General features: G+C 41.9%; 1 protein-coding gene across 4 annotated transcripts in view; it reads left to right on the plus strand.

Moving 5' to 3' along the window:
• The window catches only part of TGFBR3 (transforming growth factor beta receptor 3), a 205,829-nt gene that overhangs the window by 130,370 nt on the left and 60,845 nt on the right, over nt 1-14,614 (plus strand). The gene's annotated exons all lie outside the window — the stretch shown is intronic.

The raw sequence follows: 14,614 nt of genomic DNA on the forward strand, positions 1-14,614 counted from the left end.
ATGTCTGATGATGAGCAACACTGCACTTCACAGTGATAACTCACATTGTCTATTGCTAGAGCTATGTGCTGATGTCCTAAACTACAGAGCCTTGGACTCTTAAACCTCTCTTGCCTACAGCGATCAAAACAAGAAGAGGCCTCAGTTAATAGTCTTCGTCTTGCACAATGAATACATTTTGCCTAATTAATGATTCTTAATTCAGTTCTGTAGTTTCTTGTCACTTGTATTTGAAGAGTACTTTTAACTCAAAGGTCCCCATTGAATAAGGTAAGAATCCATAGTCAATACAGTTTAAAAGTAGATAAATAAATGAGTAGAAAGGAGAGAAGGGGAAGCTCCTCTTTATAGAAGATTACCAATCAACTGATATAGAAGGAATGATGGAGTTAGAAAATCATCAGTTGGTAACCATCACAGTAAAAGTTGATTAGGCAAGAGTCATCAACAGATACTAGATCTAGTGGTAGTGGAGGGAGTTTGAGGAACAGTATATTTACATGGTCTTAAATTAGTTATTATTCTAGCCCAAAATGCATATAATCTGAGTCTAATCATAAGGAAACACTGGAGAAAACTAAATTGGGTGACATTCAATAAAATAACTTGGCCTGTACTCTGCAAAAATGTTAGTCATGAAAGACAAAGAAAGACTGGGGAGCCATTCCAGATTGAAGGAGGCTAAAAAGACACATGTGATCCCTGGGTAGGGAGTGGCACCCTTGCTATAAAGGACATCAGAGGGACAATAGGAGAAATTGGAATTGAGCCTATAGATTAAAGTATTGTATCAATGTTATATTTCATAGATTTAATAATTGTACTTTTCTTATATAAGAGAATATCCTTCTTAGGAAACATAATACACTTAAGCATTAAGGGTTAAAGGGCCAAATAATTCAGAAAAAAAATTAATGTGTAGATAGAATAATAAAGCAAATATGGCAAGGTGTTGAAAACTGGAGAATCTAGTTAAAGAGTGTCCATGAGTCTTTGTACTATATTTGCAACTTTGTAAATGTGAATTATTTTCAAAATAAAACTTTTTTAAACTCAAAAGTACATTTACAAGATAAGAGTCACTAATAACTTAAATTATAGCCTTTTCTGAGAATTGAAACTCTCATTACTTCTAAATTTAAAAGTCCAAAAGTCAGAATTAATTGTTATTACTATTATCAGTACATTTATTTAGCACTTAGTACATTCCAGGTATTGCATAAGTGCTCTAATACTTTATCTTATTTAATTCTCATAATAACCCTGTGACGATTTACTCCATTTTACAGATGCACTCACAGATGAGGAACTAAGATTTAGAGAGGTTAAGTAGTGACCCAAATCACTTGGCTAATTACTGGCAGAGTTGAGACTCAAACCCATATAGGACTTAACTGTACAAGCTCTTATGCTAAACTGGCTCCCTTCATACTTATAAGCATTGTCAATCTCCTGTAATTAAAGGCATTTGTGATAGTAAGGCTAAGGGCCGTGATTATAAAGTCATATGCTCATTTAGCCCTTATCGTGCAGAGCTGCACCGTCCAATACTGTAGGTACTAGCTATGTGTAGCTATTTAAATTTAAATTAACTAAAATCAGAGGACTTCCCTGGTGGTCCAGTGGGTAAGACTCCACACGCCCAATACAGGGGGCCCGGGTTACATTCCTGGTCGGGGTACTAGATCCCACATGCATGCCACAACTAAGAGTCCCCATGCCGCAACTAAAGATCCTGCATGCTGCCACTAAACATGCTGCAACGAAGATCCCGTGTGCCACAACTAAGACCCAGCACAGCCTAAATAAATAAATACTTAAAAAATTTTTTAATTAACTAAAATCAGAAATACAATTCCTTAAGCACACTAGCCATTTCAGGAGCTCGATAGCTATGAGAGGCTAGTGGCTACCACATTGGGCAGGTTATAGAGAGGTTATGAGCAAAGGCTTTGCCTACCCTGGTTTGAATCCAGGCAGAACCTGGGAAAAGTATTTAATTTCTCTAAGCCTGACTTTCCTCAGTTGTAATATGGGAATGATAATAGTCCCTACATCATGAGGTTGTTTTCTTCATTAAGTGAGATTACATGTAAAACGTTTAGTATGGGACCTGGCACTGATAATTTCATAAACATTACCTACCATTTTTGTTGCTATTTATTATTAGTCATAGTAAAGAACACTTGGGAAGGACGTTGAATTTACATTTCTAATTATGAAATGTCTAGCTTGGCCGGCCCCAGATTGAAAGGAGTTCCCATTTCTCTGGGCTGTAGGTCCAGATGAAAAGTGTGGACCACATCTATCATAGTTGTACTGATCACTTTCTAGATTCTTTCTTCAAACTGCCTCTCTGTGACTTTTAAGGGAAAGTATCTTACTCCTAGTTATTATTTATTTGCTTTAATTTTGTTTAATATCTGTAAGAACTGCTTCTTGGCCATCAGCTTAAGATGCACTAACAATGAACCACAGGAGACGGTTTTAGTAAATAATTGAACATCAACCCTATTTGGAGTTTATCCCATGTAAGGAGATTGTAGATCAAGTGATAAATCTCAAATTACCAACACAAGGGAGGCAGCGCTGGGAGAAGTCGAGGATTTAAACTGTGGGACACATGAACTCTGCCTTGCTGTCCAGCAGGCCTTCTTTAGGGAACATGGTTTTCTCTATCTGCACATTTCCTCATGGCCTGGAAGAGATAGTGGAGCATCTGTTGTTCATTCAGGTTCTCAGATAGTTAGACGACGAGTGATACAAGTTCTCTCACAAGCTGGGCAGCTCTCCCTAACAGAGACTGTGCTGAAAGAAAGAAGGCAAGGCAAGCTCTTCCCTTGCTCTCTGTAACCTGAAATGAATGACTTGACAGCCATTGCAGCAGAGGGATCTGGATAGAAAATCAGTGGTGTGTTTCATTTATCCATTTATTGTAGTTAAGAGTTGAAGGTTAGGGATAAGATAACTAAATTATTTTACATAAAGTGTTTCATCCAAACACTTCGGAAGGCCCATGGAATCTTTGGAAACTGAGGCTTAGCCATTTCTATCAGTGTCTTTTCCAAAGTTACCTGGAGAGCTTAAAGGAGCTGAGGAGAGAGGGTGGGTCCCTTGACTCTCAGTCGAAGAGGTGTATGTCCTTGCTCCCTCCTTTATATATTGCTGAAGGATTTGCATTACTGTCGTAAAGCTGTCTTTACTTTCTGTGTAGAGTTACAATACTTTAACAGTTATTTAAAAAATTAAAAAAAATTTTTGGCTGTGCCGCGCAACTTGTGGGATCTTAGTTCCCCAACGAGGGATTGAACCCGCACCCTCAGCAGTGAAAGCATGGAGTCTTAACCACTGGACCACCAGGGAATTCCCAACAGTTATTATAATTATTTTTAAGTAGGGTTGTGAGAAAAGTTCAAGTAATGGCATCTACTCATCTATCATGGTGAACCTTTTAAGTTGTCATGTCTGCATTATTATAACTGCCCAATTTAAAAAAGGAAACCTTTCATAATTAGTTAGCAGGACCTTGTGTTACTCAAAATGTCTCAGCCACCCACGAGGGTGACTGAAAACATATTTTAATACCGTCTAAAAAAATATCTGTTTTCTACTGTCAATCTTTTTAGTCCTTCTCTTGATTCCACAGTGCAGGCAAGAGGGAGTGTGTCATGTAGGGAGAAAGTGGGACTGAGTTTCCTCTGCAAGTGCAATTCCTTTATCTGGTTGTTCTGGTTACCCAGGAAATGGGAATGGATGAGAGTGGTTATCTCAGGCTGAGTGTGAAGTAGTAGATCTTTGAGTATGTCACACACACACACATACACAGGCGCGTGCACGCGCAGTGGAGTTCTCACAGCCTCATAGATTTTCTTTTGCAGGGTGTAGGGATAGCCCAGAGAAAATTGGGTAGGTTAGAGTTATGCTTCAGAGCAATCAGAAATAAAAATAATCCTACTCTCTCGGTCTGTCATGTTGAAACTACAAGTAAAACTCTCTTAGAAGGATCATCTAAGCTTATTTTTATTTATGCAATTATCTCTGCATCAAAGAAGAAGTATGGTAGCTCAACTGTGTAATAGATGTCTGAACTTTTAACTTGAGGTTGCTAAAAAACGATTGGGAAGAGCCACAGTACCAGATTGTCTTTAAAAACATGCTACAATTTGAACAGACGTTTCTCCAAAGAAATAACACAAATGGCCAATAAACACATGAAAAGATGCTCAAAATCATTAGTCATTAGGAAAATGCAAATTTAAAACCACAATGAGAATCCACTTCACACCCACTAGATGGCTATAATAAAAAAGGCAGATAAGAACAAGTGGTGTTGGGGATATAGGGGAATTGGAACTCTCATACATTGCTGGTGGGAAGGTAAAATGGGGCTTTGGAAAACATATGTCCGTAGAAAAACTCGTCCACAAATGTTCATAACAGCATTATTCATAATAATAAAAAAGTGCAAACAACCTAAATGTCCATCAACTGATGAATGGATAAAAAAAGTGGTATATCCATACAATAGAATATTATTTGGCCGTTAAAAGGAATGAAGTACTGATACATACCAAACGTGGACGGACCTTGGAAACATAAATGAAAGAAGCCAGGTGCAAAAGGCCACATAGTGTATGATTCCATTTGTATGAAATATCCCAAACAGGCAAATCCATAGAGATGGAAGGTAGATCAGTAGTTGGCAGAGGATAGTGGGAGGGGAAGATGGGGAATGACTGTGAACGGTATGAAGTTTCTTTGGGTGGGGGCGGGGGGGGGGTGATAAAAATTTTGTGAAATTAGGTAGTGGTGATTCTTGCCACAATTGTGAATACACTAAAAACACTGAATTGTACAGTTTAAAAGGAGGAATATTATGATGTCTCAATAAAGTGAATTATAGGATGAATTCTAATATATAATCATGTTTATGTAGTTTATGTAATAGAATTATAATAAGGTTGAATTATATCTCAATAAAGCTGTTAGAAAAAAAACTTGAGGCAACATTCTTTTCAAACGTGATGTTGTAAAATCAGTGAACCAAACTTTAAAATCATTTTACTTTATTCCGTGGTTTTTATTGAAAAAATCTTGCTTTATTTGTATTACAAACCTAAGCACTCTCTCCTAAAAGGTCTACAGACTTAGAACCCTGGGACAAGCAGAAATTCTCTAGATGAGACCCTAATGCCTGGCTTCTAATAACATGAAATGTCTAATCCAGGGGCCTTTGCAGCCCTTTGACATCGGGCTTGTTGCTTTGCATGCTCGTGAGGGGAAAAATGTATTTTAAGATTAGGAAAGTCTCAAGAAATAAGCAGCAACTTCTTCCAACCTCATTCACTGTTGGGATTACAGTACTATGATTTATTTTTCCCAGCCATTTATCAGTAAAATCAGGAAAGAAATGCATGTAAATGTGTGTGTGTTTGAATGAAGGTGGGGAGTTGAAGGGGATATTGGTCTTTGAGGTAGTTTCCAATATTTGGGGCATATTTATACTAAAAAGTTATTCATTGTTTATCTGAAATTCAGATTTAACTGGGTGTCCTGATTTTTTCTGGCAGTTCTACCTAGAGGTAACTCAGATTTTTGTTTCTAGTTAACACTCTGGCCTGGGTGTCAGGAGGCCCAATTATTAGTCTTTGGTTCTGCCACTAACCAGTTATATACATCAATCACCGGACAAAATCACTTAACTACTCAAGCCTCAGTTTCCTCATCTCTAAAGTGAGGAGGTGGTACTAGTCAATCTCTGAAGTTCCTCCCAGCTTTCAAACTCTCATTCTTTGATAGTACAACTGCTACATATTACATCCCAGTTTAACTGGAAACAGAAAATGGTAATCTGAACATTGCCTCTTCAGCAAATCCAAGTAAATATTAGAGCAGGGCAATTGAAATAAATGAGAGAAACCAAACTCTATGCTCTTGGCTTTGGATTAAAAACAAATAAAAATTTAACCCTAATGAAAAATGTAAATTAATACCAGGAACATGCTTAATGTTTAAAACCTTGTTTTGTGTTTTTGAGTGGGGTGGGTGGGTGAAGAAGCTGAGGTTGCCAAAATCGGTTTATTCTTTTCTCTTAAACTTGGGGGGGGAAGGTCCAAATATGTTGGGGCTCTGCCACCAAACCACAGGCAGTTCTCTGGTCTGCATTGCAGTTTGGATGACTAACAAGACTCAGTGAAAAACAAGTGCTATTTGTTTTCCTGTGCCCAGTATTTAACTGGAAATCAGAAGGCGAAATTTCCAATCAGTTGTTAAATAGCCCCAGATGTGTGCTTAGCGCTGCTCTAGGAAGGGACATGCACAGCCTGTACCACAGCGCATGTCCAGAAATTCCTTTTCTGAATCCAAGTGATGTGTAACTGGACACTGAGCGTCCAAAAATGCCCTCTGAATAACTCAGACATTCAAGTTTGCTTGTGGAGGAGGGAACTTTTGAAAAATTTCTGTATTTTCTACTGTGTTGCATTTAAAAACCTGGAACTGATTTTTTTTTTTTTCTTTTTGAACTTCCTCCTTACTCTTGTTTGGCAGTTCTCCCCATGTTTAGAAAAACATGACATTAGCATACCTGGTATGACGGTTTCTGGATCTACTTGTTCATTCATCCAACACCTAGTTTTCAGTGCCTGCTGGGAACTGTCCTAAGTGTGGAGGCTCCAGAGAGAAAGGGGGTGGATTGCCCTGCCCTCAAGGAGCTTCCCGTGGTGTGGGAGGGATGATTACGAGACTGGGAAGTACCACCAGTAGATCCTGAAAACTGGAGCAAACAAGAATCTTCTTATTCCAAGTGCAATTTAGGCCGCTCCTTCTGTGAGGCTGACCGGGGAGCAGCATGTGGTTGAGGGCTCAGGGTTGCAGACACAAGCACGGCCTTTTGCTCAACCAGAAGTGTCACCCCTATATATAGCAGTCTGAATATACCATTTTGGATTTTCCAGTGAGGTCTTTCCCCAAACAAATTCTCTCTTAAAGGCAGATTAAATAACTAAATGTTTCAAGATTGGTTCTTCCCTTTTCTTTTTTAAAAATATCTCTTGTGGAATGACTCACTGTGTCCTGTGGGATATTCCAAGTGGTTGTGTACCAGGCATTTTTGTCCCAGAGGCTGCTTATCTCTTGGTTTTGTGGCTTGTCCATAAGAGCCTTAATTATAAGGGGCTTGATCCTCTCATGAACTAGGTTCGGTCAACTACCATATTTCCTAGGAGTGAGTTTCTGGCCCTTTTGTGGTGAGAGAGCTCTTCCTAAATGTCACTGAGGTAATTAGAGCATTGGAAAGAGTCCAGTTTGGGCTGGTAATCCTGGTCCAGAAAGAATTTTTGAAAGACTTCCTAGGATTTACCCTAACTCGTTATTTTAAAGCTGATGAATGTTGTCAGTGAGTGGCCTTAGGAGGTTTGCCTGGGTGTATTCTTCCTGATCAAGACATCCTGTCCTGAAGGGTTCACGCAAGCATGGACTTTTCCTGCCTCTGCTGGACTTGCTTTGTCATGGCTCTGTGGCGGAAGGTTGATGTTTTTTTGTGTAGAGTCCCATGCTGCCCTTTAAGGCTTTACTGTTAAAGGCTGATCTGGTAATCTGATGAATCTGCCCTTCCCAAGCGTTGGGCAATTGTATCAAATGTAACGTCTCTAGTGCCCTTGGTTAATGTGGTGGACAGCCTCCAGAGAGCTGTTTGGTAGAAAAAGCAAATGTTTTGTTAAGGGAGATGGCAGAATATTTTTTTCAGGTCATGGGATGGGGGAAATCTGTCTCCTGGGAAATTCTAGTGAGGCTGACTTGAAAGCTCATTGGCGTTGCCTTGGTCTTCTCATAAATTGCGGACAGTGAGGCCCTTGGTAAGCGCTCCCCACAGGTAGCTGACATTCCTTGTCTCTGAAAAGGACTGCAGCATGGCCTGACTCCTTCCTAGGGAGAGTCGTTGAGTTTATTTGAGGCAACCCAGTTCTGGCATTTCAGGCCTCCATCATCCAGCTCTCTGGCTTGGAAGCAGATTTCTTCAGGGGAGGAAGAAGCCCCTTTAGTCTTCCTATTTCTTTGTCCAGAGTGGAATTTATATCTCAGGATCTGCCTTTGCCCTTGATCCTTATACCCTGTCCCCAGATGGCCTAGGGTCTGTGTTGCAAACTTTTTTTTTTTTTTTTTTTTTTTTGCGGTACGCGGGCCTCGCACTGTTGTGGCCTCTCCCGTTGCGGAGCACAGGCTCCAGACGCGCAGGCTCAGCGGCCATGGCTCATGGGCCCAACCGTTCCGCGACATGTGGGATCTTCTCGGACCGGGGCACGAACCCGTGTCCCCTGCATCGGCAGGCGGACTCTCAACCACTGCGCCACCAGGGAAGCCCTGTTGCAACCTTTTAATGCCCCTGGACCAAGGAGTCATCACCGGTTTGCTTCCTTCTGCCTTGTCCTTTTTGGGTGGTGAGTGACATAGCTGCGATACTAGGAAGCAGGTTGTACCTGGAAGTCAGGGGCTTATCCATCTGCCATCTCTGGCAAAAGCCCACAGTGGCCACTGCCCATTTGATCTCTAATTTTCATAAGAAGCCTATGAAGTAAGTACTCTTATTATCCTCATTTTAAGATGAGGAAACTGACACAGTGAGAGGTTGAGTTAACTTGTGCACGGTCACACAGTGAGTGGTGGCTATAACCTGTGTAAAGTGCTTAGAATAGTGCCTGGCACAAAGTAAGTGCTCAATAAAAATTAGCAAAAATAATAATAAAAAATCTTTTTTTTTTAATGATGGGGATTAGTAGTTTGGGCTAGACTCCCCCTACTTTCTCCCTTTACATCACATATCCCAGATTTTGACACTGGGATTGAATGAAGTTATACTTTGAATGGGAGTAATAGGTGAGGCAGGGATATTAGATATTTTTAAAATAAATTTATTTATTATTTATTTTTGGCTACATTGGGTCTTCGTTGCTGCGTGCAGGCTTTCTCTAGTTGCGGCCGGTGGGGGCTACTCTCCGTTATGCACGGGCTTCTCATTGCAGTGGCTTCTCTTCTTGCGGAGCACAGGCTCTAGGCGTGTGGGCTTCAGCAGTTGCAGCATGCGGGCTCAGTAGTTGTGGCTCACGGGCTCTAGGGCGCAGGCTCAGAACTTGTGGCACACAGGCTTAGTTGCTCTGGGTCATGTGGGATCTTCCCAGGCCAGGGATCTAACCCGTGTCCCCTGCATTGGCAGGTGGATTCTTAACCACTGTGCCACCAGGGAAGTCCAGGATATTAGATTTTAATTACCCACTGTCATCTGGTCCAGGGCTCTCCTTTGCAGAGGAAGATACCTAGGATAAATGATTTTCCCCAAGACCTAGATGTGGGAGGTGCTCCTGACCACATCTGACTGTACATAACAACAGTATTCCTAGACACCATGTGAAGCTTCTGAAATAGTGCTACAGTTGCTCTACCAATAGCTGGAAGTGAGCTATAGTGGCTGCTGCCTTAAAAGTAGCAAAGCATTCTAAAAGTGATTAAACCCCCCAAGTGTTTTGAGCCCCTCTTTCCCTGTTTCTTTTCCTCCTTTGCTTGGAGCCCTTGCCACTATCCCTCAGTCACAGATAGTGCAAGGAAGGTAGTTGGGTAACCCTTCTGAGGGACGTCATTCAGGTAAGGATTTAAAAACTGCTTCTTGGCTGCTTTCCCAGCAATATTGTGTCCCTGGGCTCCTCTGGTTGTCCTGTCTCTGGATCAGCTCTACCAGGATGCCCTGCTTTAATATCTGCATCTGTTCTTAGCCCTCTGGGGATCATTTCCTCATTGCTGTTAAACGTGTTCAGTTCAGCCTTCTGGCTTTGGCATAGGAGATCACCGTAGTCGTCTTCAGAGACTGTGGAATGTAGACTGGAAAATGGGGGTGGGCACAAATACACGGCCTGCCTTTGGTTGAAAGCTACGCTTAGGAAGTTCAAGAGGGCTCCAAACAGTCGTTTTGGGTTGGAGGCCCCACCTTCATCTTTCCCCACAAGGAAATGTCCTTTAGAACCCTCTTCCCCCAAAGTGTTCTTAGATCTGTGGTTTCTGGGCTAGAATATGCAGCTCCATTTCTCTTGGGGCCTATATCAGCCATTCACAGAAGCTGTCAGTCAGGGGTTATCCAGAAAAAGGGGACCAGCTGTGGGTATATACAGGGAGAGGTTTACTGCAGGAAATCAGCTTATGACACTGTTGGGACAGGCAAGGTAACTCAGAAACCTGTAGGGCCAGTAGTCAGGAAGGGCAGCCAGAACTCTCTGGCAGGAGCCAAAGCTGCTGTCTACAGGTGGGATTTCTTCTTCCTCAGGGAAGCCTCAGCTCTGCTCATAAGGCCTTTCAACCGATGGATCAGGCCCACACAGATTATCTAAGATAATCTCCCTTACCTAGAGCCGCCTGATTGTGGAGTTTAATTATATCTACAAAATACTTTCACAGCAACAACTAGATTAGTGTTTGATTGGATGATTGGAGACTATAGCCAAGCCAAATTGACATATAAAACTGAACGTCACAGAAGCACTTATATTTAACATTTTTACAGCCTCAGGTTCTCGTCATGCTGTATCTACTATAGTCTCTATTCGATCATTTTCAGATTCTTTGGCAGTTTTTCTTGCTGTTGTTGTTTAGCAGATCTCTCTTCTTCCAGCCAAGCAATTTTTTGCTTCCATAACAGTCACTACGATTTTCTTTCTGCACCTTCCATTCCCTTTCCCTCCACTCTCACCAGCATAGCTCCTCCAGCTTCTGGGGAAGGTGGCGGGGAGAGAGAGAAGGAAACAACCTGACGGGGAGACTGTGCAAGAGGTAGAGAAGGCACAACCCCCCCGCTCTGCCTTACTGCTTTCCCCTGTCACTCTTGTAAAAGCCTGGGTTTGTATTGCATAGCTTTTGGAGTCCTGCAGATGCAGTTTGAACGTGCACCTTGCTAAAATTATGTAATCTGGGGCTTTACCTAACTTCTCAGAAGAAACTCTGACAACAGTTTCTTCAGTTGTCAGATGTGAGGATTCAGTATCTATGAAACATGCACTGAATGATCAGTAAGTGCCTGTGGGACTTTCTCTCCCAGTGTTCTATTAATCCAGGGTCCAGGGGGCTCCTGTCTACCCTACTCTACTGATTTCTTGCGCTTAGTAGCAGCTACTTCATGGAGCCACTGGAGTAGAAAGAGCTCTGGAGTGAGAAACGAGGTGTTTGGTTCTGTTGTCAATCCTGCTTTTTACCAACTCTGTGCCTCAGGCAGATTCTTTAGCTTCTTTGAGCCTCAGTGTCCTTGTCTGCAAAACTGAACTTAGATTGTCAGTCTTGATGAAGAGGAACTCTGTAAAGAGGATTCTAGGTACCTATTTGGAGCCAACTGTTTGTAAAATCCAGTTTGTGCCCTTGAACCTGGGTCGGCAGATGGGATGTAACTTAAAAGAAAAATAGAAGAAAGAATCCTTCTTGGTGAGGGGTTTCCCAGAAGCACACTTGGAGGGCCACAATAGATTGAGGATCATGGCACGTACTGGTAAGGATGCCAACATTTTATTGTTTTTTCCTGAAAAACACCCTTTAGATGATAAATACACTTTAAAGTTTGGGTCAACTCCTTCTAACATCATGCTGCATTGGAAGATGGGAAAGAATAAATTTAAGAGTCTCAAGAGATGATTCTGTAAGGTCACTGAGGATCCCTGTGTGGCCTGGGGCTCTACTTTGGAAAACTCTATATTATAAAGCAGCTTACGCTTCATTAATTTGGTAACCTGTGGGGACTGAGTTCATCTTTCAGTTGCAGTGAGTTATTTTGCTTGTCTTTGTGTGTATATATGTATTCACATATACTATCGTTCTTGTGACATCTCCATGGGAGATTAGAGTATTGCTTTTGTTCTGGCTCACGTTCAAGTTTGTGCGTGTTTCTATTTGGAGGGTAGCATCTCAGAGCTTTCCTCTTGGACATGTGTAAACATGTAGGGCATTAAGAACAGAAGGCACTTTCAATCCTTTATTCTTTATATTTCAACAGGAATAAAAATTAAAAGCAGAGGATGATCATCATGAATGTTTTGAGAAAAATTGTTGAATATATTTTAATTCATTTTATTGGACAGAGTAATATGGTTGTGGATACAAAATTAAAACATCAAAGAATTTTTTTTTTCATCCAAGAATTTTTAAATGGTTGCATGGATTTGTGTTTCTTGAGTGCACTACTGGCAAGAGACCACAATCACATGGCTCATGAATATGTAGCTTTGCAAATTATGACTGTAGGTTCATGGGCATGGAAGTTATTATTTCTTTAAAACAAACTTTGAAAAAAACATTGAGTCATGATATATGGTTAGTAGAAAAACATGTTTCAGATCACATTTCATATCACGAGACTTTGGAGGAACTAGGCAAGCACAGTCCTCCCAGGAATTGGGGTAGGGAGAACGTGTGATTTTCCTCTTTCAGAATGTAGGGTCCCATCCTCATTTGGGAGGTAGATATTTCAAGGCTGTTCCAGCACTTTATGTAAGTTTGTTTTTGCTGGACTTGGTGCACAAAATACATCAAAGCATAATCTCCTCAATGCCTTTCTGTGTGGGCACTGTTACGAGTTCTCAGGCCAATCTGCATAGATCCTACTTATACATAAACCTAAGCTCTAGAGAAATGCCTATTCTACTTTACCATAAGTCTTTTTTCCCCCTAGAATTGAACTAGCAAATTCTTGGCATGGCAGGTGTTTCTGAAATGCCCATGTGTTTTTCTTTGCTTTATTTGTTTTCCTTGTTTTGCTCTTCCTGTTCTCCTAAGCAGGCATCTCCAGAAGGAGATGTGTCAGTGAAAGAGTCAAGAAAAAGGAATAGGAATAGTAAAGGTTGGGGGTAGGGCAGGACAGAAGAGGGAGAGGAGCTGATCCTGACTGTGCAAGTGTTGAACTTTCAGCAATGCCAAAGTCATGTAAATGTGCGAAGTTGAGTGTGCGAGTTAAAGCAGCCTCACGGAGCTGTAACCTGAATAGCAGGCGCTCACCCAAGCGATAACTCAGGCTCTAAATGGACCACAGCCCAGCTATTGGGTGTGCACGCGTGCATGCGTGTGGGGGGGGGGGGAAGAGAGAGAGAGCTTGATTCCTGGAACAGATTTTCCTCTGAGATTTCAGCAAGCATTTCTTTATCATTGGGGAGCTATGGCTCCTCATTTCACAGGGCCCGTTTCTATCTTTTTAGATATAGAAGAAGATGACTCCAAAAATGACTTGGCTTTACTCTCACCCTCTTAGCTTTTTTTTTAACCAGTGCAGGGGAGAAAATTCTTGCTTGTTCTCCAAGTAATCCTCTTCACGCTTTACAAAGATTGGAGTTTACATAATATTTTTATCTATGGCACAGAGCAGTGATCCTCAAGTATGCCTGGGAATCATGGGATAGTGGGCGGAGGATTATAATGCAGTTGCCTGACCCTACATTCCCACCCCACCCTGGAACCTGCATTTTAACATACTTTTGTCTGTGATACACTGATCTGAGGATCACACTTCAGGAAGCAGTGAGATTTCTTCTTAACACTGGTTTTACTACGCCTTCAAAATCTGGTGTGTATTTTACAGTTATGACACAGGTCAATTTAACTAGCAACATTTGAAGCTCTCAATGGCCAGTGGCTACTTTACTGGGTAGCCATAGAGCCAGGAGAGCCTGCCCTGAGCCCCTGGCAGGCACATGAGTGACCATGGCACTCATTCCCCTTTCTCCACTGCTCCTGAGTATGGCCTCAGAATTCTTCCCAGCACAGAACTTTAGGTAGCCACTGCCAGTTAATGGGACCTCAGGATTCATTCATTCATTTAACACTTATTGAGTGTCTTCTATACCCAACACTGCGCTTGGGATATGCCCATAAACAAAGCAGGCTAAAATCCCAGCCTCTGAAGGAGCTTACATTCTAGTGGGAGGAGATGGGCTATAAGCATAATATACAAGTAAATTACATGGTAGTTTAGAAGCTGGCTATATTATACTCTAATCTAGAAATAAGAACATGTAAAGCAGGTGTGAGGGAGTCAGAGCGCTAGAGTGGGGGCTGCCGGGTGGTTGGATTGTAATTTTAAATAGGCTCTATCGAGAAGGTAACATGTGAGTGCACATGAAGGAGATGAGGGGAAACTTCAGAGGAAACTCAGTTGCCACCCGTGCAATTACGTGCGGCCTGCATTTTCATCTGGGAGCGTGGACGAGGCGGGAGGAGGTGGGTAGGACTAGGTGAGGCCTTGCAATATGGCATTATCCTCAGCAAAGATTCTCTCTCCCTCCTCACTAAAGACCACACCAGCTTGGGGGAGGCCGCAGAGTGACTGTGAGGCAACCGCCAGGCCTCTGAGTCAGCTGATGTGCTGAGATAAGTGCTAAGACGAAGAGCCTCAGTTCCAGGAAAATGGTGTCTGTACCCATTAACTGGCATTTGGTTCCCTTCCCTGAGGCTTGGGAGATCAATCTTGAGGCTTCAGTGGGTCTGCTTAGGACTTTAAGAGTTAAAGCTTAAACGCAGGTGTGGAAACAAAAGGGCTGGTTGCCTCTTTTGCTTGTTTCTTGCTCTTTTGGACAAGGTTGTTGAATCTGATCCAGAAAAA

The sequence above is a fragment of the Grampus griseus genome (assembly GCF_964374135.1).
Source record: "Grampus griseus genome assembly, chromosome: 1".
NCBI lineage: Eukaryota > Metazoa > Chordata > Mammalia > Artiodactyla > Delphinidae > Grampus > Grampus griseus.